At 33.7% G+C, this 24628-nt stretch overlaps 1 long non-coding RNA gene across 2 annotated transcripts in view; it reads left to right on the top strand.

Moving 5' to 3' along the window:
- Positions 1 to 23829, top strand: part of LOC127714186 (uncharacterized) — a 31284-nt gene extending 7455 nt beyond the window's left edge. The window contains exons 4-5 of one of the 2 annotated variants that reach the window (XR_007987602.1): positions 19655 to 19810; positions 23415 to 23829. This is a non-coding gene — a long non-coding RNA (uncharacterized LOC127714186). The remainder of the gene's footprint in view (positions 1 to 19654; positions 19811 to 23414) is intronic. The other variant, XR_007987601.1, reaches the window with a different exon arrangement.
- Positions 23830 to 24628: the final 799 nt, after the last annotated feature.

Here is a 24628-nt window from a genome sequence, read left to right as displayed (position 1 = left end):
TTTATACAAATTATGAGCATTGTGTGCACTAGCAACTGAATTCCCCTCGAATGAAACAAATAATCAAATATATGTTGGTCAAATCTAAATGTTTCTTTTTATTAGTCATGCATGCCTTTTTTGTTCCACGTAAAATCTTAAACAATGTAAGTCTTGTATGTTGTTTTTCATTTGAGTTCATTTATATGTTTTGGAATTTAGTGTGACGTCCATTATCACTGAACTAGTACACAATTTTAGTTAGGGCTAGCTAAAGACCACTTCCGGCTGCTCTTTGATTGGGTTGGTGTCTCTTTGAAATATGTCCCATTTCCATTCTAAATGTAATCATCAATCAAAAGTAATATTATGAAACGTATTATTGATTTGTAAGCCAGCCATACAAAGACAGGTTAAGAAGGATATACAAGCAGATAAGCCAAACAATGATTGTGTATACTAATTGTGTTTTATCTATAACTATAGCATTGAAGAAACTTAAGAAACACAAACACATAACCCTGTTTTTGGGTTTTAAGTGTCCCATGCCTCAAGTTAATACCAGGTAAAGGATAGTATCACACGCTTGAGATTGTACGCACATTTTAGATAGTATATAAAAAGAAGAAATATAAAAAAAGGAGATGTGGTATGATGGCCAATGAGACAACTCTCCACAAGAGATCAACTGACATAGAAATTAACAATTATAGGTCACCGTACGCCCTTCAACAATGAGCAAGCCCATACCACATAGTCAGCTATAGAACAACATTATGAAACAACATTCAATAATGTATAAAGATGCTGACAGAGTATTCCTACCTGCAATTTTATCCTGACAAAGGCACTTTGTATTTAAGCTACATTGCAGTCTCGTTTTAATTTCTGAACTTAATATTCGTCATTATTACATGAATAACTTAAGATAAAAAATAACACACAGATTCAGGTAAAAAAAAGACCGGAGTATCATATGCACGCAACGTAAGAGAAAAATAATTTATTTCCCTACCGGACTTACACATTAAAGCAATTCATTTTAGGTTCATTATCACTAAGTTTATATCATATATATATATATATTACATCTTGTGATCCGTTTATCAAACGCAATCACAGTTTGAACGTTGTTTTCAATTTAGACTTATTTATATTTTTTCGTTTGGGCTTGTATTATATTTGCTTTCGGGTTTATATGACCAGGTCATCCTATTTCCATTCTTCAAAATTCAAGAGTCAATCCTAAATTGAGGTAAATTATATGGCCTTCCAAAACCGTTTCGATTCCTAACATCACTGAAGAGACATTAATTTCGAAATCCGGATATGGTGTACAAATGTTGGCACCTCATGTTTGCGGTATACCATCTTTTCCGCAAGTTTGCTGTTTTCTGCTTGGTTTTAATTTAAAAAATAAAGATCCATTTTGTTACATCTTGTGATCCGTTTATGTGGCAATCGCCAATGGCAGTCAGCAGGGTTTTAGAACATCCGTTGTTCGACCTGTTAGTCAAATGCGTTTTGTTTTAATATACTTTTTCACTTTTTTGGTCTTTTGGAAAAATGTTGTTTGTGCCGTATTTAGACCCCTCTAACAAGAAATTTGTTTTGCATGCACACGTATAAAAATTGCGGTTTTTATCCAACGCAATCATAGGTTTGAACGTTGTTTTCAATTTAGACTTGTTTATATTTTTTCGTTTGGGCTTGTATTATATTTGCCTTCGGGTTTATATGATCCGTTCATCCTATTTTGACTCCTCAAAATTCAAGAGTCTATCCTAAATTGAGGTAAATTGCATGGCTTTCCAAATACCTTTTCGAGTCCTAACATCACTGAAGAGACATTAATTGTCGAAATCCGGATATGGTGTACAAAAACCTTGGCACCTTTTGTTTGCCGTATACCATCTTTTCCGCAAGTTTATAGCTTTCTGTTTAGTATTAAATTTATAATTAAGATCCAATTATTACATCGGTGATCCGTTTATTTGGCAATCGCCAATGGCAGTCAGCAGGGTTTAAGAACATTTGTTTTTCGACCTGTTAGTCAAATGCGTTTTGTTAAAATATACTTTTTCACTTTTTTAGTCTTTTGAAAAATGTTGTTTGTGCTGTATTTAGACCCCTCTAACAAAAAATTTGTTTTGCATGCACACGTATAAAAATTGCGGTTTTTATCCAACGCAATCATAGGTTTGAACGTTGTTTTCAATTTAGACTTGTTTATATTTTTTCGTTTGGGCTTGTATTATATTTGCCTTCGGGTTTATATGATCCGTTCATCCTATTTTGACTCCTCAAAATTCAAGAGTCTATCCTAAATTGAGGTAAATTGCATGGCTTTCCAAATACCGTTTCGATTCCTAACATCACTGAAGAGACATTAATTGTCGAAATCCGGATATGGTGTACAAAATCCTTGGCACCTTTTGTTTGTAGTATACCATCTTTTCCGCAATTTTATTGTTTTCTGTTTAGTATTAAATTTATAATTAAGATCCATTTATTACATCGGTGATCCGTTTATTTGGCAATCGCCAATGGCAGTCAGCAGGGTTTAAGAACATTTGTTGATCGACCTGTTAGTCAAATGCGTTTTGTTAAAATATACTTTTTCACTTTTTTGGTCTTTTGGAAAAATCTTGTTTGTGCTGTATTTAGACCCCTCTAACAATAAATTCGTCTGTATGCACACGTATAAAAAATGCGGTTTTTATCCAACGCAATCATAGGTTTAAACGTTGTTTTCAATTTAGACTTGTTGATATTTTTTCGTTTGGGCTTGTATTATATTTACCTTCGGGTTTATATGATCCGTTCATCCTATTTTGACTCCTCAAAATTCAAGAGTCTATCCTAAATTGAGGTAAATTGCATGGCTTTCCAAATACCGTTTCGATTCCTAACATCACTGAAGAGACATTAATTGTCGAAATCCGGATAAGGTGTACAAAAACCTTTGCACCTTTTGTTTTCGGTATACCATCTTTTCCGGAAGTTTATTGTTTTCTGTTTAGTATTAAATTTATAATTAAGATCCATTTATTACATCGGTGATTCGTTTATTTGGCAATTGCCAATGGCAGTCAGCAGGGTTTAAGAACATTTGTTGTTCGACCTGATAGTCAAATGCCTTTTGTTAAAATATACGTTTTCACTTGTTTGGTCTTTTGAAAAATGTTGTTTGTGCTGTATTTCGACACCTCTAACAAGAAATTTGTTTTGCATGCACACGTATAAAAATTGCGGTTTTTATCCAACGCAATCATAGTTTTGAACGTTGTTTTCAATATAGACTTGTTTATATTTTTACGTTTGGGCTTGTATTATATTTGCCTTCGGGTTTATATGATCCGTTCATCCTATTTTGACTCCTCAAAATTCAAGAGTCTATCCTAAATTGAGGTAAATTGCATGGCTTTCCAAATACCGTTTCGATTCCTAATATCACTGAAGAGACATTAATTGTCGAAATCCGGATATGGTGTTCAAAAACCTTTGCACCTTTTGTTTGTGGTATACCATCTTTTCCGCAAGTTTATTGTTTTTTGTTTAGTATTAAATTTATAATTAAGATCCATTTATTGCATCGGTGATCCGTTTATTTGGCAATCACTAATGGCAGTCAGCAGGGTTTAAGAACATTTGTTGTTCGACCTGTTAGTCAAATGCCTTTTGTTAAAATATACTTTTGCACTTTTTTGGTCTTCTGAAAAATGTTGTTTGTGTTGTATTTAGACACCTCTAACAAGAAATTTGTTTTGCATGCACACGTATAAAAATTGCGGTTTTTATCCAACGCAATCATAGGTTTGAACGTTGTTTTCAATTTTGACTTGTTTAAATTTTTTCGTTCGGGCATGTATTATATTTGCCTTCGGGTTTATATGATCCGTTCATCCTATTTTGACTCCTCAAAATTCAAGAGTCTATCCTACATTGAGGTAAATTGCATGGCTTTCCAAATACCGTTTCGATTCCTAATATCACTGAAGAGACATTAATTGTCGAAATCCGGATATGGTGTACACAAACCTTTGCACCTTTTGTTTGTAGTATACCATCTTTATCGCAAATTTATTGTTTTCTGTTTAGTATTAAATTTATAATTCAGATCCATTTATTACATCGGTGATCCGTTTATTTGGCAATCGCCAATGGCAGTCAGCAGGGTTTAAGAACATTTGTTGATCGACCTGTTAGTCAAATGCGTTTTGTTAAAATATACTTTTTCACTTTTTTGGTCTTTTGAAAAATGTTGTTTGTGCTGTATTAAGACCCCTCTACCAAGAAATTTGTCTGTATGCACACGTATAAAAATACTTTGTTTTCAATTTAGACTTGTTTATATTTTTTCGTTTGGGCTTGTATTATATTTGCCTTCGGGTTTATATGATCCGTTCATCCTATTTTGACTCCTCAAAATTCAAGAGTCTATCCTAAATTGTGGTAAATTGCATGGCTTTCCAAATACCGTTTCGATTCCTAACATCACTGAAAAGACATTAATTGTCGAAATCCGGATATGGTGTACAAAAACCTTTGCACCTTTTGTTTGCCGTATACCATCTTTTCCGCAAGTTTATTGCTTTCTGTTTAGTATTAAATTTATAATTAAGATCCAATTATTACATCGGTGATCCGTTTATTTGGCAATCGCCAATGGCAGTCAGCAGGGTTTAAGAACATTTGTTGTTTGACCTGTTAGTCAAATGCGTTTTGTTGAAATATACTTTTTCACTTTTTTGGTCTTTTGGAAAATGTTGTTTGTGCTGTATTTAGACCCCTCTAACAAGAAATTTGTTTTGCAAGCACATGTATAAAAATTGCGGTTTTTATCCAACGCAATCATAGGTTTAAACGTTGTTTTCAATTTAGCCTTGTTTATATTTTTTCGTTTGGGCTTCGGTGATTCGTTTATTTGGCAATCGCCAATGCCAGTCAGCAGGGTTTAAGAACATTTGTTGTTCGACCTGTTAGTCAAATGCGTTTTGTTAAAATATACTTTTTCACTTTTTTGTTCTTTTGGAAAATGTTGTTTGTGCTGTATTTAGACCCCTCTAACAAGAAATTTGTTTTGCATGCACACGTATAAAAATTGCTGTTTTTATCCAACGCAATCATAGGTTTGAACGTTGTTTTCAATTTTGACTTTTTTATATTTTTTCGTTTGGGCTTGTATTATATTTGCCTTCGGGTTGATATGATCCGTTCATCCTATTTTGACTCCTCAAAATTCAAGAGTCTATCCTAAATTGAGGCAAATTGCATGGCTTTCCAAATACCGTTTCGATTTCTAACATCACTGAAGAGACATTAATTGTCGAAATCCGGATATGGTGTACAAAAACCTTTGCACCTTTTGTTTGCGGTATACCATCTTTTCCGCAAGTTTATTGTTTTCTGTTTAGTATTAAATTTATAATTAAGATCCATTTATTACATCGGTGATTCGTTTATTTGGCAATCGCCAATGGCAGTCAGCAGGGTTAAAGAACATTTGTTGTTCGACCTGTTAGTCAAATGCGTTTTGTTGAAATATACTTTTTCACTTTTTTGGTTTTTTTAGAAAATGTTGTTTGTTCTGTATTTAGACCCCTTTAACAAGAAATTTGTTTTGCATGCACACGTATAAAAATTGCGGTTTTTATCTAACGCAATCATAGGTTTGAACGTTGTTTTCTATTTAGACTTGTTTATATTTTTTTCGTTTGGGCTTGTATTATATTTGCCTTCGGGTTTATATGATTCGTTCATCCTATTTTGACTCGTCAAAATTCAAGAGTCTATCCTCAATTGAGGCAAATTGCATGCCTTTCCAAATACCGTTTCGATTCCTTACATCACTGAAGAGACATTAATTGTCGAAATCCGGATATGGTGTACAAAAACCTTTGCACCTTTTGTTTGCGGTATACCATCTTTTCCGCAAGTTTATTGCTTTCTGTTTAGTATTAAATTTATAATTAAGATCCATTTATTACATCGGTGATCCGTTTATTTGGCAATCGCCAATGGCAGTCAGCAGGGTTTAAGAACATTTGTTGTTTGACCTGTTAGTCAAATGCGTTTTGTTGAAATATACTTTTTCACTTTTTTGGTCTTTTGGAAAATGTTGTTTGTGCTGTATTTAGACCCCTCTACCAAGAAATTTGTCTGTATGCACACGTATAAAAATACTTTGTTTTCAATTTAGACTTGTTTATATTTTTTCGTTTGGGCTTGTATTATATTTGCCTTCGGGTTTATATGATCCGTTCATCCTATTTTGACTCCTCAAAATTCAAGAGTCTATCCTAAATTGTGGTAAATTGCATGGCTTTCCAAATACCGTTTCGATTCCTAACATCACTGAAAAGACATTAATTGTCGAAATCCGGATATGGTGTACAAAAACCTTTGCACCTTTTGTTTGCCGTATACCATCTTTTCCGCAAGTTTATTGCTTTCTGTTTAGTATTAAATTTATAATTAAGATCCAATTAGTACATCGGTGATCCGTTTATTTGGCAATCGCCAATGGCAGTCAGCAGGGTTTAAGAACATTTGTTGTTTGACCTGTTAGTCAAATGCGTTTTGTTGAAATATACTTTTTCACTTTTTTGGTCTTTTGGAAAATGTTGTTTGTGCTGTATTTAGACCCCTCTAACAAGAAATTTGTTTTGCAAGCACATGTATAAAAATTGCGGTTTTTATCCAACGCAATCATAGGTTTAAACGTTGTTTTCAATTTAGCCTTGTTTATATTTTTTCGTTTGGGCTTCTGTGATTCGTTTATTTGGCAATCGCCAATGCCAGTCAGCAGGGTTTAAGAACATTTGTTGTTCGACCTGTTAGTCAAATGCGTTTTGTTAAAATATACTTTTTCACTTTTTTGTTCTTTTGGAAAATGTTGTTTGTGCTGTATTTAGACCCCTCTAACAAGAAACTTGTTTTGTATGCACACGTATAAAAATTGCTGTTTTTATCCAACGCAATCATAGGTTTGAACGTTGTTTTCCATTTTGACTTTTTTATATTTTTTCGTTTGGGCTTGTATTATATTTGCCTTCGGGTTGATATGATCCGTTCATCCTATTTTGACTCCTCAAAATTCAAGAGTCTATCCTAAATTGAGGCAAATTGCATGGCTTTCCAAATACCGTTTCGATTTCTAACATCACTGAAGAGACATTAATTGTCGAAATCCGGATATGGTGTACAAAAACCTTGGCACCTTTTGTTTGCGGTATACCATCTTTTCCGCAAGTTTATTGTTTTCTGTTTAGTATTAAATTTATAATTGAGATCCATTTATTACATCGGTGATTCGTTTATTTGGCAATCGCCAATGGCAGTCAGCAGGGTTAAAGAACATTTGTTGTTCGACCTGTTAGTCAAATGCGTTTTGTTGAAATATACTTTTTCACTTTTTTGTTTTTTTTGGAAAATGTTGTTTGTTCTGTATTTAGACCCCTTTAACAAGAAATTTGTTTTGCATGCACACGTATAAAAATTGCGGTTTTTATCTAACGCAATCATAGGTTTGAACGTTGTTTTCTATTTAGACTTGTTTATATTTTTTTCGTTTGGGCTTGTATTATATTTGCCTTCGGGTTTATATGATCCGTTCATCCTATTTTGACTCCTCAAAATTCAAGAGTCTATCCTCAATTGAGGCAAATTGCATGCCTTTCCAAATACCGTTTCGATTCCTAACATCACTGAAGAGACATTAATTGTCGAAATCCGGATATGGTGTACAAAAACCTTTGCACCTTTTGTTTGCGGTATACCATCTTTTCCGCAAGTTTATTGCTTTCTGTTTAGTATTAAATTTATAATTAAGATCCATTTATTACATCGGTGATCCGTTTATTTGGCAATCGCCAATGGCAGTCAGCAGGGTTTAAGAACATTTGTTGTTTGACCTGTTAGTCAAATGCGTTTTGTTGAAATATACTTTTTCACTTTTTTGGTCTTTTGGAAAATGTTGTTTGTGCTGTATTTAGACCCCTCTAACAAGAAATTTGTTTTGCATGCACACGTATAAAAATTGCGGTTTTTATCTAACGCAATCATAGGTTTGAACGTTGTTTTCTATTTAGACTTGTTTATATTTTTTTCGTTTGGGCTTGTATTATATTTGCCTTCGGGTTTATATGATTCGTTCATCCTATTTTGACTCGTCAAAATTCAAGAGTCTATCCTCAATTGAGGCAAATTGCATGCCTTTCCAAATACCGTTTCGATTCCTAACATCACTGAAGAGACATTAATTGTCGAAATCCGGATATGGTGTACAAAAACCTTTGCACCTTTTGTTTGCGGTATACCATCTTTTCCGCAAGTTTATTGCTTTCTGTTTAGTATTAAATTTATAATTAAGATCCATTTATTACATCGGTGATCCGTTTATTTGGCAATCGCCAATGGCAGTCAGCAGGGTTTAAGAACATTTGTTGTTTGACCTGTTAGTCAAATGCGTTTTGTTGAAATATACTTTTTCACTTTTTTGGTCTTTTGGAAAATGTTGTTTGTGCTGTATTTAGACCCCTCTACCAAGAAATTTGTCTGTATGCACACGTATAAAAATACTTTGTTTTCAATTTAGACTTGTTTATATTTTTTCGTTTGGGCTTGTATTATATTTGCCTTCGGGTTTATATGATCCGTTCATCCTATTTTGACTCCTCAAAATTCAAGAGTCTATCCTAAATTGTGGTAAATTGCATGGCTTTCCAAATACCGTTTCGATTCCTAACATCACTGAAAAGACATTAATTGTCGAAATCCGGATATGGTGTACAAAAACCTTTGCACCTTTTGTTTGCCGTATACCATCTTTTCCGCAAGTTTATTGCTTTCTGTTTAGTACTAAATTTATAATTAAGATCCAATTAGTACATCGGTGATCCGTTTATTTGGCAATCGCCAATGGCAGTCAGCAGGGTTTAAGAACATTTGTTGTTTGACCTGTTAGTCAAATGCGTTTTGTTGAAATATACTTTTTCACTTTTTTGGTCTTTTGGAAAATGTTGTTTGTGCTGTATTTAGACCCCTCTAACAAGAAATTTGTTTTGCAAGCACGTGTATAAAAATTGCGGTTTTTATCCAACGCAATCATAGGTTTAAACGTTGTTTTCAATTTAGCCTTGTTTATATTTTTTCGTTTGGGCTTCTGTGATTCGTTTATTTGGCAATCGCCAATGCCAGTCAGCAGGGTTTAAGAACATTTGTTGTTCGACCTGTTAGTCAAATGCGTTTTGTTAAAATATACTTTTTCACTTTTTTGTTCTTTTGGAAAATGTTGTTTGTGCTGTATTTAGACCCCTCTAACAAGAAATTTGTTTTGCATGCACACGTATAAAAATTGCTGTTTTTATCCAACGCAATCATAGGTTTGAACGTTGTTTTCAATTTAGACTTTTTTATATTTTTTCGTTTGGGCTTGTATTATATTTGCCTTCGGGTTGATATGATCCGTTCATCCTATTTTGACTCCTCAAAATTCAAGAGTCTATCCTAAATTGAGGCAAATTGCATGGCTTTCCAAATACCGTTTCGATTTCTAACATCACTGAAGAGACATTAATTGTCGAAATCCGGATATGGTGTACAAAAACCTTGGCACCTTTTGTTTGCGGTATACCATCTTTTCCGCAAGTTTATTGTTTTCTGTTTAGTATTAAATTTATAATTGAGATCCATTTATTACATCGGTGATTCGTTTATTTGGCAATCGCCAATGGCAGTCAGCAGGGTTAAAGAACATTTGTTGTTCGACCTGTTAGTCAAATGCGTTTTGTTGAAATATACTTTTTCACTTTTTTGGTTTTTTTGGAAAATGTTGTTTGTTCTGTATTTAGACCCCTTTAACAAGAAATTTGTTTTGCATGCACACGTATAAAAATTGCGGTTTTTATCTAACGCAATCATAGGTTTGAACGTTGTTTTCTATTTAGACTTGTTTATATTTTTTTCGTTTGGGCTTGTATTATATTTGCCTTCGGGTTTAAATGATCCGTTCATCCTATTTTGACTCCTCAAAATTCAAGAGTCTATCCTCAATTGAGGCAAATTGCATGCCTTTCCAAATACCGTTTCGATTCCTAACATCACTGAAGAGACATTAATTGTCGAAATCCGGATATGGTGTACAAAAACCTTTGCACCTTTTGTTTGCGGTATACCATCTTTTCCGCAAGTTTATTGCTTTCTGTTTAGTATTAAATTTATAATTAAGATCCATTTATTACATCGGTGATCCGTTTATTTGGCAATCGCCAATGGCAGTCAGCAGGGTTTAAGAACATTTGTTGTTTGACCTGTTAGTCAAATGCGTTTTGTTGAAATATACTTTTTCACTTTTTTGGTCTTTTGGAAAATGTTGTTTGTGCTGTATTTAGACCCCTCTAACAAGAAATTTGTTTTGCAAGCACATGTATAAAAATTGCGGTTTTTATCCAACGCAATCATAGGTTTAAACGTTGTTTTCAATTTAGCCTTGTTTATATTTTTTCGTTTGGGCTTCTGTGATTCGTTTATTTGGCAATCGCCAATGCCAGTCAGCAGGGTTTAAGAACATTTGTTGTTCGACCTGTTAGTCAAATGCGTTTTGTTAAAATATACTTTTTCACTTTTTTGTTCTTTTGGAAAATGTTGTTTGTGCTGTATTTAGACCCCTCTAACAAGAAATTTGTTTTGCATGCACACGTATAAAAATTGCTGTTTTTATCCAACGCAATCATAGGTTTGAACGTTGTTTTCAATTTAGACTTTTTTATATTTTTTCGTTTGGGCTTGTATTATATTTGCCTTCGGGTTGATATGATCCGTTCATCCTATTTTGACTCCTCAAAATTCAAGAGTCTATCCTAAATTGAGGCAAATTGCATGGCTTTCCAAATACCGTTTCGATTTCTAACATCACTGAAGAGACATTAATTGTCGAAATCCGGATATGGTGTACAAAAACCTTGGCACCTTTTGTTTGCGGTATACCATCTTTTCCGCAAGTTTATTGTTTTCTGTTTAGTATTAAATTTATAATTGAGATCCATTTATTACATCGGTGATTCGTTTATTTGGCAATCGCCAATGGCAGTGAGCAGGGTTAAAGAACATTTGTTGTTCGACCTGTTAGTCAAATGCGTTTTGTTGAAATATACTTTTTCACTTTTTTGGTTTTTTTGGAAAATGTTGTTTGTTCTGTATTTAGACCCCTTTAATAAGAAATTTGTTTTGCATGCACACGTATAAAAATTGCGGTTTTTATCTAACGCAATCATAGGTTTGAACGTTGTTTTCTATTTAGACTTGTTTATATTTTTTTCGTTTGGGCTTGTATTATATTTGCCTTCGGGTTTATATGATCCGTTCATCCTATTTTGACTCCTCAAAATTCAAGAGTCTATCCTCAATTGAGGCAAATTGCATGCCTTTCCAAATACCGTTTCGATTCCTAACATCACTGAAGAGACATTAATTGTCGAAATCCGGATATGGTGTACAAAAACCTTTGCACCTTTTGTTTGCGGTATACCATCTTTTCCGCAAGTTTATTGCTTTCTGTTTAGTATTAAATTTATAATTAAGATCCATTTATTACATCGGTGATCCGTTTATTTGGCAATCGCCAATGGCAGTCAGCAGGGTTTAAGAACATTTGTTGTTTGACCTGTTAGTCAAATGCGTTTTGTTGAAACATACTTTTTCACTTTTTTGGTCTTTTGGAAAATGTTGTTTGTGCTGTATTTAGACCCCTCTAACAAGAAATTTGTTTTGCATGCACACGTATAAAAATTGCTGTTTTTATCCAACGCAATCATAGGTTTGAACGTTGTTTTCAATTTAGACTTTTTTATATTTTTTCGTTTGGGCTTGTATTATATTTGCCTTCGTGTTGATATGATCCGTTCATCCTATTTTGACTCCTCAAAATTCAAGAGTCTATCCTAAATTGAGGCAAATTGCATGGCTTTCCAAATACCGTTTCGATTTCTAACATCACTGAAGAGACATTAATTGTCGAAATCCGGATATGGTGTACAAAAACCTTGGCACCTTTTGTTTGCGGTATACCATCTTTTCCGCAAGTTTATTGTTTTCTGTTTAGTATTAAATTTATAATTGAGATCCATTTATTACATCGGTGATTCGTTTATTTGGCAATCGCCAATGGCAGTCAGCAGGGTTAAAGAACATTTGTTGTTCGACTTGTTAGTCAAATGCGTTTTGTTGAAATATACTTTTTCACTTTTTTGGTTTTTTTGGAAAATGTTGTTTGTTCTGTATTTAGACCCCTTTAACAAGAAATTTGTTTTGCATGCACACGTATAAAAATTGCGGTTTTTATCTAACGCAATCATAGGTTTGAACGTTGTTTTCTATTTAGACTTGTTTATATTTTTTTCGTTTGGGCTTGTATTATATTTGCCTTCGGGTTTATATGATCCGTTCATCCTATTTTGACTCCTCAAAATTCAAGAGTCTATCCTCAATTGAGGCAAATTGCATGCCTTTCCAAATACCGTTTCGATTCCTAACATCACTGAAGAGACATTAATTGTCGAAATCCGGATATGGTGTACAAAAGCCTTTGCACCTTTTGTTTGCGGTATACCATCTTTTCCGCAAGTTTATTGCTTTCTGTTTAGTATTAAATTTATAATTAAGATCCATTTATTACATCGGTGATCCGTTTATTTGGCAATCGCCAATGGCAGTCAGCAGGGTTTAAGAACATTTGTTGTTTGACCTGTTAGTCAAATGCGTTTTGTTGAAACATACTTTTTCACTTTTTTGGTCTTTTGGAAAATGTTGTTTGTGCTGTATTTAGACCCCTCTAACAAGAAATTTGTTTTGCATGCACATGTATAAAAATTGCCTTTTTTATCCAACGCAATCATAGGTTTAAACGTTGTTTTCAATTTAGACTTGTTTATATTTTATTGTTTGGGCTTCGGTGATTTGTTTATTTGGCAATCGCCAATGGCAGTCAGCAGGGTTTAAGAACATGTGTTGTTCGACCTGTTAGTCAAATGCGTTTTGTTAAAATATACTTTTTCACTTTTTTGTCTTTTGGAAAATGTTGTTTGTGCTGTATTTAGACCCCGCTAACAAAAAATTTGTTTTGCATGAACACGTATAAAAATTGCGGTTTTTAATCAACGCAATCATAGGTTTGAACGTTGTTTTCAATTTAGACTTGTTGGTATTTTTTCGTTTGGGCTTGTATTATATTTGCCTTCGGGTTTATATGATCCGTTCATCCTATTTTGACTCCTCAGAATTCAAGAATCTATCCTAAATTGAGGTAAATTGCACGGCTTTCCAAATACCGTTGCGATTCCTAACATCACTGAAGAGACATTGATTGTCGATATCCGGATATGGTGTACCAAAACCTTTGCACCTTTTGTTTGCGGTATACCATCTTTTCCGCAAGTTTATTGTTTTCTGTTTCGCAAGTTTATTGTTTTCTGTTTAGTATTGAATTGATAATTAAGATCCATTTATTACATCGGTGATTCGTTTATTTGGCAATCGCCAATGGCAGTCGGCAGGGTTTAAGAACATGTGTTGTTCGACCTGTTAGTCAAATGTGTTTTGTTAAAATATACTTTTTCACTTTTTTGTTCTTTTGGAAAATGTTGTTTGTGCTGTATTTAGACCCCTCTAACAAGAAATTTGTTTTGCATGCACACGTATAAAAATTGCTGTTTTTATCCAACGCAATCATAGGTTTCAACGTTGTTATTAATTTAGACTTGTTTATTTTTTCGTTTGGGCTTGTATTATATTTGCCTTCGGGTTTATATATTACGTCTATCGTATTTTGACTCCTACAAATTCAAGAGTCTATCCTAAACTGAGGTAAATTGCATGGCTTTCCAAATACCGTTCCGATTCTTTACATCACTGAAGAGACATAAATTGTGGAAATCCGGATATGGTGTACAAAAACCTTTGCACCTTTTGTTTGCGGTATACCATCTTTTCCGCAAGTTTATTGTTTTCTGTTTAGTATTAAATTTATAATTGAGATCCATTTATTACATCGGTGATTCGTTTATTTGGCAATCGCCAATGGCAGTCAGCAGGGTTTAAGAACATTTGTTGTTCGACCTGTTAGTCAAATGCGTTTTGTTAAAATATACTTTTTCACTTTTTTGGTCTTTTGGAAAATGTTGTTTGTGCTGTATTTAGACCCCTCTAACAAGAAATTTTTTTTGCATGCACACGTATAAAAATTGCTGTTTTTATCCAACGCAATCATAGGTTTGAACGTTGTTTTCAATTTAGACTTGTTTATATTTTTTCGTTTGGGCTTGTATTATATTTACCTTTGGGTTGATATGATCCGTTCATCCTATTTTGACTCCTCAAAATTCAAGAGTCTATCCTAAATTGAGGCAAATTGCATGGCTTTCCAAATACCGTTTCGATTTCTAACATCACTGAAGAGACATTAATTGTCGAAATCCGGATATGGTGTACAAAAACCTTTGCACCTTTTGTTTGCGGTATACCATCTTTTCCGCAAGTTTATTGTTTTCTGTTTAGTATTAAATTTATAATTGAGATCCATTTATTACATCGGTGATTCGTTTATTTGGCAATCGCCAATGGCAGTCAGCAGGGTTTAAGAACATTTGTTGTTCGACCTGTTAGTCAAATGCGTTTTGTTAAAATATACTTTTCACTTTTTTGGTCTTTTGGAAAATGTTGTTTGTGCTGTATTTAGACCCCTCTAACAAGAAATTTGTTTTGCATGCACACGTATAAAAATTGCGGTTTTTATCCAACGCAATCATAGGTTTGAACGTTGTTTTCAATTTAGACTTGTTTATATTTTTTCGTTTGGGCTTGTATTATATTTGCCTTCGGGTTTATATGATCCGTTCATCCTATTTTGACTCCTCAAAATTCAAGAGTCTAACCTAAATTGAGGCAAATTGCATGCCTTTCCAAATACCGTTTCGATTCCTAACATCACTGAAGAGACATTAATTGTCGAAATCCGGATATGGTGTACAAAAACCTTTGCACTTTTTGTTTGCGGTATACCATCTTTTGCGCAAGTTTATTGTTTTCTGTTTAGTATTAAATTTATAATTAAGATCCATTTTTATATCGGTGATTCGTTTATTTGGCAATCGCCAATGACAGTCAGCAGGGTTTGAGAACATTTGTTGTTCGACCTGTTAGTCAAATGCGTTTTGTTAGAATATACTTTTTCACGTTTTTGGTCTTTTGGAAAATGTTGTTTGTACCTAGTGCCTATAGATAGCAACACATGACATACAGATCTATGGGAGTGTGGATTAATCAGTACAGAGATTAATACAATTACACAAATAAAATTATAGATTGCCTAACAATGTAATTTTGACACACTATTCAGTATGTAAATATTAGAATGTTTAAAATATTTACAAAACGATAAAAATAAACGCAATATTTGGCTAGACAAACTAGGTTTATCAAGCGTGCATATATCCAGGTGAAATCAGATGTAGATGATAAGAAACTTTTGCAGCTCAATGTACATGTTGCACATGAATTTAGCTGCCTTGTAAATAATACATAATTTGGATGAAGTTCAAGATTATTTACAACATTGGTAGTTCGAGTTTGCAACGTCCATTGGCCAATATTACAGGATAAAAAGGACGATGCTGTGTATTAAATTATTCTTTATCTTTCCTGTATCTCTTCTTGTCTTTTTCGTTAAGACCATCCGGTTCTAAAGTGTGGAGCTGGTGGATCCAAAAGTTTTCTCTTCTCCTTCTCGCCGTGGTGTCCCACTCGGTGTTGACTTCTATGATTTGGAAAGTAACATTATCAAAAGGATGTTTCTTTGAGCGAAGATGTCTTGTGAGAGGACAGTTTTTGTTGGTTTTGTACCATGAACGATGGTTATTGAGCCGCATATTGAATTTATCCATTGTTTCTCCCACATACTGAATGCCACAAGTGTTACATGTTAATATATAAATTGAGTTCTCCGTTTTACAGTTAGAATTTGAGTAGATGGTATAATTTTGTTTAGTAACGGAGCTGATGAAAGAACTGCTTGTATTGACAGCTTTACAACATAAACAATTCCTTCAACCACATTGTTTGTAGCAACCGGGAGGTGGAGTAGGCTGTTTTGCTAATACGGATGTCACTAATTTGTCACGGATGTTTTTATGTCTTCTAAAGGCCATGACTGGTGGTGAGGAAACTACTTTCTTTAGATTTGAGTCATTTTCTATAATTTTCCAATGCTTCAGAATAATGGATGACATATTTTTAAAATCAGGATGGTAAGTGAGTACAAGAGGTGTTCTGTTGACTTCTTTATTCTTATCCTTGTACTCTAGAAGTTCTTGGCGACTAGTTTTGTTTGCTCTTTCGAAAGCTGTATCAATGATGTTGTTATTGTACTCTCGAACAACTAGATGTTTACGTAGTTGTCCAAGTCTAGCATTTTGCTTATTTTCAGTAGAGCATATTCTCTTGATTCGCAATGCCTGGCTGAATGGGATACAACGGGAGCAGTGTATGAAGATGGTCTTGCGAATCTGTCCATTTAAAATCAATATCGTCAATGAATCGAAACCATGATAATGGCTGGTATGGAGCACTAGCCAAGAGGCGTTTTTCAAGTTGGCCCATAAATATGTTGGCATATGACGGGGCTATTTTTGTGCCCATACTAGTGCCGTCCATCTGGAGATAGTGTTTGTCATTGAAAGAGAAGTTGTTGTTCTCCAGCACTAGTTTCAGAAGTGTAACAAGGCACTCAGTTGGAGGATTTTTTTCACTACGAGTGTTCCATGCCTCTTCACACGCTGCTATTCCTTCTTCTTGTGGAATGTTGGTATATAAAAAGACACGTCCATGGATGCGAGTATAGTATTGTTTGGTAGAGGATTGAGGCTTTCCATTTTCTTTAGATAATCAGTCGTAGCCTGAATGTAAGAGGGTAGTTCTTTATCTTTAGCATGAGGTCTTAAGTGATGATCTACAAATTCGGATATCTTTTCAGTTGGGTGACTATTCGCTGAAACAATTGGTCGACCAGGATTGCCCGTTTTTTGTATTTTAGGCAACATATAGAATCTTCAAGCCTTTGCTTCGTTCTCAAGAGGTCGAAGATAATCAAAGGTGTCCTTATCGATATGCTTTTGGTCGTACATCTCTTGAAGGATGGTGTTGATCTTTCGAATGGTATTTAGTGTTGGATATGTGGTTAATTGTATATAAAAAATGGAGTTTGACAGTTGGCGATTCCCCTCTGCCATGTAATCTGTTTTATTCATGACAACCACAGCACCCCCTTTGTCAGCAAGTTTTATTACAATATCCTCTTGTTCTTTTAACGCTTTCAAAGCGATGCTTTCTGACTTGGATAAATTATAATTTCTTTTATTTGTTATACAGGACTTTATATCAGAACTCACGTAGTAAATAAATGACTCCCAAGTTATCGTTTTTACTTTTGGTGGTTTCCATGAACTTTTTTTCCTAAATTTTGGGATGGGCGTGACTTCTTCATTGGTCTCAGTATCTGAATCTGTTAATCCGGCTTCTTCAAGGTGTTTCTTGCCCCTATTGTAGAAAAAATCTTTCAAGCGTAAACGTCTAGCGAATTGGTCTAAGTCCTCGTCTAGCTGGAAGTTATTAACATTTGATGGGGTAGGACAGAAGTTAAAACCTTTACTTAAAAGACATTTTTCAGCACGTGTCAGTTCTTTAGATGACAAATTTACAAAAATGCGTTCAGGTTTTTGTTTCCATCTTTTAAATTTTCATTTTCTAGGGGCCTTATGGTTTGTTGTATTGATATCATTAATATGCTGATTTAAAGAAACAGTGTGAACTTTATCTCTTTGAAATTTATTCCTTTGTTTTTCTTTATGTTTGTATAGTTCAATTTTTTCAATATCTTCGAGGCGACGTTTTATTCTTGGTAAATCGTCACGTGAAATGTGACTACTGTTGATGATATCTAATATTTCATTTACAATTTGTTTGTAATTTGTGGTTGTAAAAGAAAGTAACAGTTGAAGAAGCTCAATTCAACAGAATTTCATTCCAACGGCTCATGAACCTTTTTGATGTATGTCCCGGTGCCTAGAGACTCACTTTGATGTTTAAACCTTTTGGTACAGATCTACTTTGAATGTAATGTTTTTAGTTTGATATATGATGTTCAGTTTGAAGTTTCTTTTTAGTTAAAGATCTAAATTTCTTAAAATGCAGTGCGCTATCCATGTTGTAAAGATAGCGATAAATTTGAATGGATTACACAAAGATTTGTGAAATGCGTGTTACTGAAGATATTAATATAAGTGCCTATAAATAGCAACACATGATATATATATATATATATATAATTATATAAAATGACTGAATAGTAGCCAACGATAAATCTTACGGGGCGATGGATCATATAAATATGATACAGTACACTACAAAATATAATATATAACCAGTCTAAAAGGGTACAACATCACCAAAAAATGACAATAAACGAACAAATGTAACTATAAATATTTCGGATAACAGATATCCTTCATCAGTATGAGCACGATGTAAAATGAATCAGATCAATCTATTCTGATTATTAAACTATAGCAATCTTGAATTCTATACAATAAAAAAAGTGAAACAGTTTCACCCGAACATCATATGTAGAGACGCTAATAAACTTTTAAAATTTTCAAAAAACGACTCAAAGACATGCCTAAAATGAAAATAGTAATTAGAGATATGAACTGGCACAACAACTGCGTGTAAATACATTCCCAAAAAAAAAAAAAACAGCACTGATCGATATAAGCTGGTAAAATATGTCGAACAGAGGCTTTTATCATCCCAAATAAATAGCAGTTTTATAATGAAAAGAAAAAAATAATAGTAAATTTGGGACAAGGTTAAAAAATTGGACGTGGATGCGTACTTGTACATCCCTACCAAATGAAAAGAACCCTGGTATTTAAACTAGTAAAATTCAAAAAATTCCAAAAGAATCCTTAAAACTGTAAGGGTCAAGTAAGGAAGTCGGAGTAACTGGAAACAAATGATGTCAGGAAAATGAGTGATGGTAGGGAAAATGAGTGACTCATTCTATGTTTTTTCATTAATGCCCTCTGGGGAAACTGTCCTTAGCTTTCCCCAGAGGGCATTAATGAAAAAACATAAAATGAAACATAGATCTTGTCTCAAATTTTGGAGTACATGAGTTATTATCAATTCCAGTTCAAATCGTGACTAGGACAAGAAACAAATAAAAATGTGTTGAGTCTTGAAAACTAACATGCTAAAAATATTGATTTAGTACAAAGCAGGCATCATATCATAAAATTATATGGCCATCATAAACATCAAAGATTTTTTAACTGAACTTATGACAACAATTCATCCAGCCTCGCATTAGACGTTAGAATACTATTTCTGTTATATTTTATTTTCTGGTAAAGTTGTACAGGCTACTTTGAAACTGTTTTAGGTATTGCTTTTAAACAGGGGTTTTGAAATTATCAGACAAATTGAATTGTCATTGTCAACGTCCAAGTTATTTTTTAGATTTTAAACTTTTTTAAGTGACATTATGTACAGAAGAAGCTTAGGTGACGTGTCCACCTTGCACCGAAGATGTTTTGGGTAATTTTTTGTTTCATTTTCTTTTAAGATAATCAAGAAGATTTGAACATATTGGAAAATGAATGGTACAAATCTAATCGAGCTATTGCCATTCATAAAGAAATATCCAAACGATACAAACCAAACCTGATTAAAAAAAAAAAACGAATCAAAGGATGGTGGATTTCTAGGTGTGCGTGTTGCGGTAAGCACACTTTGAAATGTAATTTTTGGTCTTTTTTTTAACTCGTCATCGAATGATGAGATAATCCGTTTCGAAAAACAATGTAATACAGATTTCTGTTTTCATGCAAATTGTTTCCAGAATGACGTTGACGAACTATACCATATCGTTAGAGTTATAAAGCAAACCAGAAAACATTATTGTGAACATAACAGCATAAATAACCTCACCAAAACACATTTAAAAAGAGAACAATTGACGGTTTTTCGATTCCAATTGCACATTTTTTAATTAGAAACTATTGACCTTCGGTACGCTGATTCAAAAAATCAATGATTCTATATACTTTTGCTAAAAAAAGAAAATACGGAGGTTCTTCCAGTTTACAAAATTTTACTTTTGGTTTCATCTGAACCTGACTTCACACTAATTCCAAATAGATGAAGTTTGGGAACTTTCATATGCAAAAGTGAAAAGAGTGTGTGAAAACAGCTAATCAATCCACCGATTCCAAGATATATTGTTTCTTTGTACTTGTACTCGAAATTAGGTAGATTATAAGCTACTGCCGGCCTAGAAATTTCTCTTCCGGTGTTCTTTGAAAAGATATTTTATACTGATTTAAAAAACAAATAGTTAGGGTCTTTTCTGTGTCACTTCTAGTTTCATGTTAAACATGTAAAAGGTAATTTTACACTGATGCAAAACGTATATGGTTTCTTTTTGACTTTTTTGCCATTTGTATAGGACTTACATCTAGAAATTGACAATGAGGGTCGGTTGAAAACAAAACTTTAAGACAAAAGAGATGATTTTAGCTTCCCAATGTGACCTTTTCATTTTTAAACCAAGAATTCCAATTCGTGAAGTTGAAATCGACACTTCATAAATTTTACGGACGCCATCACGAGTTGGTTGACCGTTATGGAATATCCGTTTCACAGATGATATCGAATATGTTCCTTATGTCGTAACTACAATCCCGTTCCCTTTTCGTAAATGTGACCTACAGATTTAGACTATTTGCCGGCTTTGTAATAACATGAGCAGCACGACGGGTGCCACATGTGTAGCAGGATCTGCTTACGCTTCCGGAGCACCTGAGATCACCCCAATGTTTTGTTGGGTTCGTTTTTCTGTTGTTCCCCTATTTGTGACATTTTTACCTATTGTGTCTTTTTGTTTTGTTCACGAATCGTTGTCAATATAGTGGTTGCAACTGTCATATAAGTGAGAGGTTTAACTAGCTATAAAACCAGGTTCAATCCAACATTTTTAACATAAGAAAATGCCTGTACCAAGTCAGGAATATTTCAGTTGTATTCCATTATTTTGATGTGTTTAAGTTTTTGATTTTGCCATTTGATAAGGGACTTTCCGTTTTGAATTATTCTCGGAGTTCAGTATTTTTGTGATTTTTCTTTTTTCTATGTACTTTCAGATGTTATAAAGAAGATAATCAGTTACTTCCTGTTTACAAAAGATCACATTCGCTTCAATGAAATAGCATCTCTACATTGATATAAAATTTGATTTCTATATATTTTTCTTTTAGTAAGGCAGATAATTATCCAATGCCGGTTTTAAAAATTTCCTTGTTGTTGCCATTTTATAATTTTTGGTATGCTGATGTCGAAAGTATATAATCTCGAGTTTTTTACCTTGAATAAGTGAAAAAAAATATTACTTCTGGTTTGAACAAGGTCACATCCGGTTAATTTTTGTCAAGGTGATATATCATCTTAGCCTTTGCAAAAGACCACAGGCCTTTATCATGTATCAATATGAAATTGTAATAAATTAACCTTAAATTTAATCATTTTAGGGGGCTATTACTCCTGAGGATATAACCAGACAGGTTTGGACCGAATGTATCGTTTTTTATCTTTCTAAAACCCAAAATTTTCCTTCAGTTTTTTTTGTACCTAGCCTTTACAGTTTGAGAGGAGGTTACACACTTGACCTTTAACCTGACCTCATTTCCCATGTTATGACTTACGGATCTTTAATGGAAAGACCTTTGATCATTACAGCTTTATGAGTTACGCGAACATACCGATAAAAGAATAATTGATGGGTTGATAACTCTTGTAAAATGTCATCAGATTATTCAAACATTTACCAAAACAGACCAAAGCTTAATGAGGATAGAACGCACATCAAGAAAAAAACTTTCGTCGTTATTTTTTTCTATTACCAAGGATATGCACATACAAGATCCTGCTCCACATGTGTCACCCGTCGTGTTGCTCATGTTATTACAAACCAGGTTAATAGTCTAATTCGGTAGGTCACATTCGCGAAAAGGGAAGGGGATTGTAGTTATGACACAAGGAATGTCTTTCCACTTTAAATTTCTAAATAATTGATGAGATGCTACTTATGGTTAACATAAAGTTGCTCTTGGCGTTTAAACATAGATTAACTCATACTGATTAAAAAATATGTGGTTTCAATAAAAAAGGGGCCAAAGATACCAGAGGTACAGTAAAACTCATAGATCGAAAATAATCTGACAACGCCATGGCTAACAAAGAAAAAGACTAACAAACAAATAATAGTACACAAGACACAGCATAGAAAACTAAAGACATAGCAACACGAACCCCATTAAAAACTTGGGGTGATCTCAGGTACTCCGGAAGGGTAAGCTGATCCTGCTCCACATGTCGCACCCGTCGTGTTGCTCATGTTATTACAAACTAGGTAAATAGTCTAATTCGGTATGGTCATATTCGTGAAAAGGGAAGGGGATTGTAGTTACGACATAAGGAACATTATCTTTGAAACGGTCATTCCATAACGGACAACCAACTCGTAATGGCGGAAAAAATTTACGCAGGGATGATTTCAACTTAACCATTTTGAACTCTTTGTTTGATAAATATTAAATATCGTCTGAAAAAAGGGAAATAATTTGCATTTTCCGGTTTAGAAAATATTACTTTCGACCTAATATGATAACTTGCTACGCCCTGATTCCAAAAATATATGGTCTGTATGTACTTTCATTTTGAATAAGGTAGGTAATCAGATAAACCCGGTTTAACTTTCATTGTGTTCTGATTGGTTTTATATTGTATGACTCTTGACGTGGCTAAATAATTCTTAAGTTATACAAAAAGTGATCATTGAGCCTAAGGCACTATACACTATGAGAAGTTCGTACGAGAATGATAAAGGTACTCAGTTATTTCAGTACTAAGATGTGCCTGTTTTCTTGGTTATTCATGTAATCAATATACTGGATAATGTCACCACAAAATGTACATATTAGTAAATAATGATGTCAATGTATATGTTTATAATTTTAACATAAAAAATCGATTGTAAGGTTAAAGTTTTTGTTATGCGATATTCGATCCTTAATCCGGTAAACTGTTGACAACATTTATATTTTTTTTCTAAAATAGTGCGCTGAAGAGATAAGTTAGCGTTATGCATATAATATGACTACAACTTTTGATATACACATTTCGAGCAATATGTTTGTGCACTAAATCTATTTCTGTTGGTTTACTTTCAAATATTTAAGAATTAACGCAATATAAAAATGCCAGGTAATTTTTATTGAGAATATGTATTTAAATCTTACAAAAAAGAAAATGATACCTTTTAATTTTAGAATGACATACCCGTTGAACAGAATAAAGATAATAACAATAACAAGACTGGTTCAGAGAAAAACGAAGAGATACCAAAACCAGGATTATGCTCGACTGAAAACCTGAAACTTATTGGAAGGCATTTACTGAAATATAAGATCTTATATGGACCTCTTCTGACAATAGGGCTTTTATTATGTGGGTGTGACATAAAAGATATAATTGAAGTCATTCGCTTATTCGACCCACGTGTCAGCAACAAAATATATGAAATTTTAGCCTTAATAATAAATAAAACGGATGATACAACGCAAAGTAACACTGCTTGATATAAACTTAGGTTATAGCTTAATCGTTGCCTTATCAACAGTTGAATTTAGGTTAATGTAGTATAAGACGTTTTGAGAAATTAAATATTTTCTTTAAATATTGCAATGTTTTTATTTTCTGTTTTCTGTTATTGTTTCTTAATTAGAAACAATTGAATATTGTTCTTATAATAGTTTTAACAAGATGAATATTTGATGTTTTCGACAGAAAAAAAAATCATATAAGAAGTGTATCCTTAAAAAATATAGGTCAAGGTATTTCCAAACAATTACAAAAGCAAAGAAAAGAAGAACGAAAGATACCAGGGGAACAGTCAAACTCAAATCGAAAATTAACTGACAACGCCATGGTTAAATATGAAAAAGACAAACAGACAAATAATAGTACACAAGAAACAACATAGAAAACTAAAGATTGAGCAACACGAACCCCACCAAAAACTTGGGGTAATCTCAGGTGCTCCGGAAGGGTAAGCAGATCCTGCTCCACATGTGGCACCCGTCGTGTTGCTCATGTTATTACAAACCCGGTAAATAGTCTAATTCGGTAGGTCACATTCATGAAAAAGGGAAGGGTATTGTAGCTACGACGTAAGAAACATATCCGATATCATCTGTGAAACGGTTATCCCATAACGGTCAACCAACTCGTGATGGCTTCCGTAAAATTTACGAAGGGATGATTTCAACTTCACCATTTGGAACTCTTGGTTTAATACCTTCCTTGTGAGCAGCAACCCTCTATCAAGAAAATCATGATAGGAAATACATGTGCGGGAATATCGTATCAATAGGGAGATATATACTCCGTATGCAGGCTCTGCTGGAATGTTGCTACATAGAAATGGAATGTTCACAATTGGGAAGCTGAAATCATCTCGTTTGTCGTAAAGTTTTGTTTTCAA

This window comes from Mytilus californianus, unplaced genomic scaffold (genome assembly GCF_021869535.1).
Source record: "Mytilus californianus isolate M0D057914Y unplaced genomic scaffold, xbMytCali1.0.p SCAF_9, whole genome shotgun sequence".
Classification (NCBI taxonomy): Eukaryota; Metazoa; Mollusca; class Bivalvia; order Mytilida; family Mytilidae; genus Mytilus; species Mytilus californianus.
Note: the sequence above shows the minus strand (reverse complement) of the source record. Positions and strands in the feature narration are given on the sequence as shown.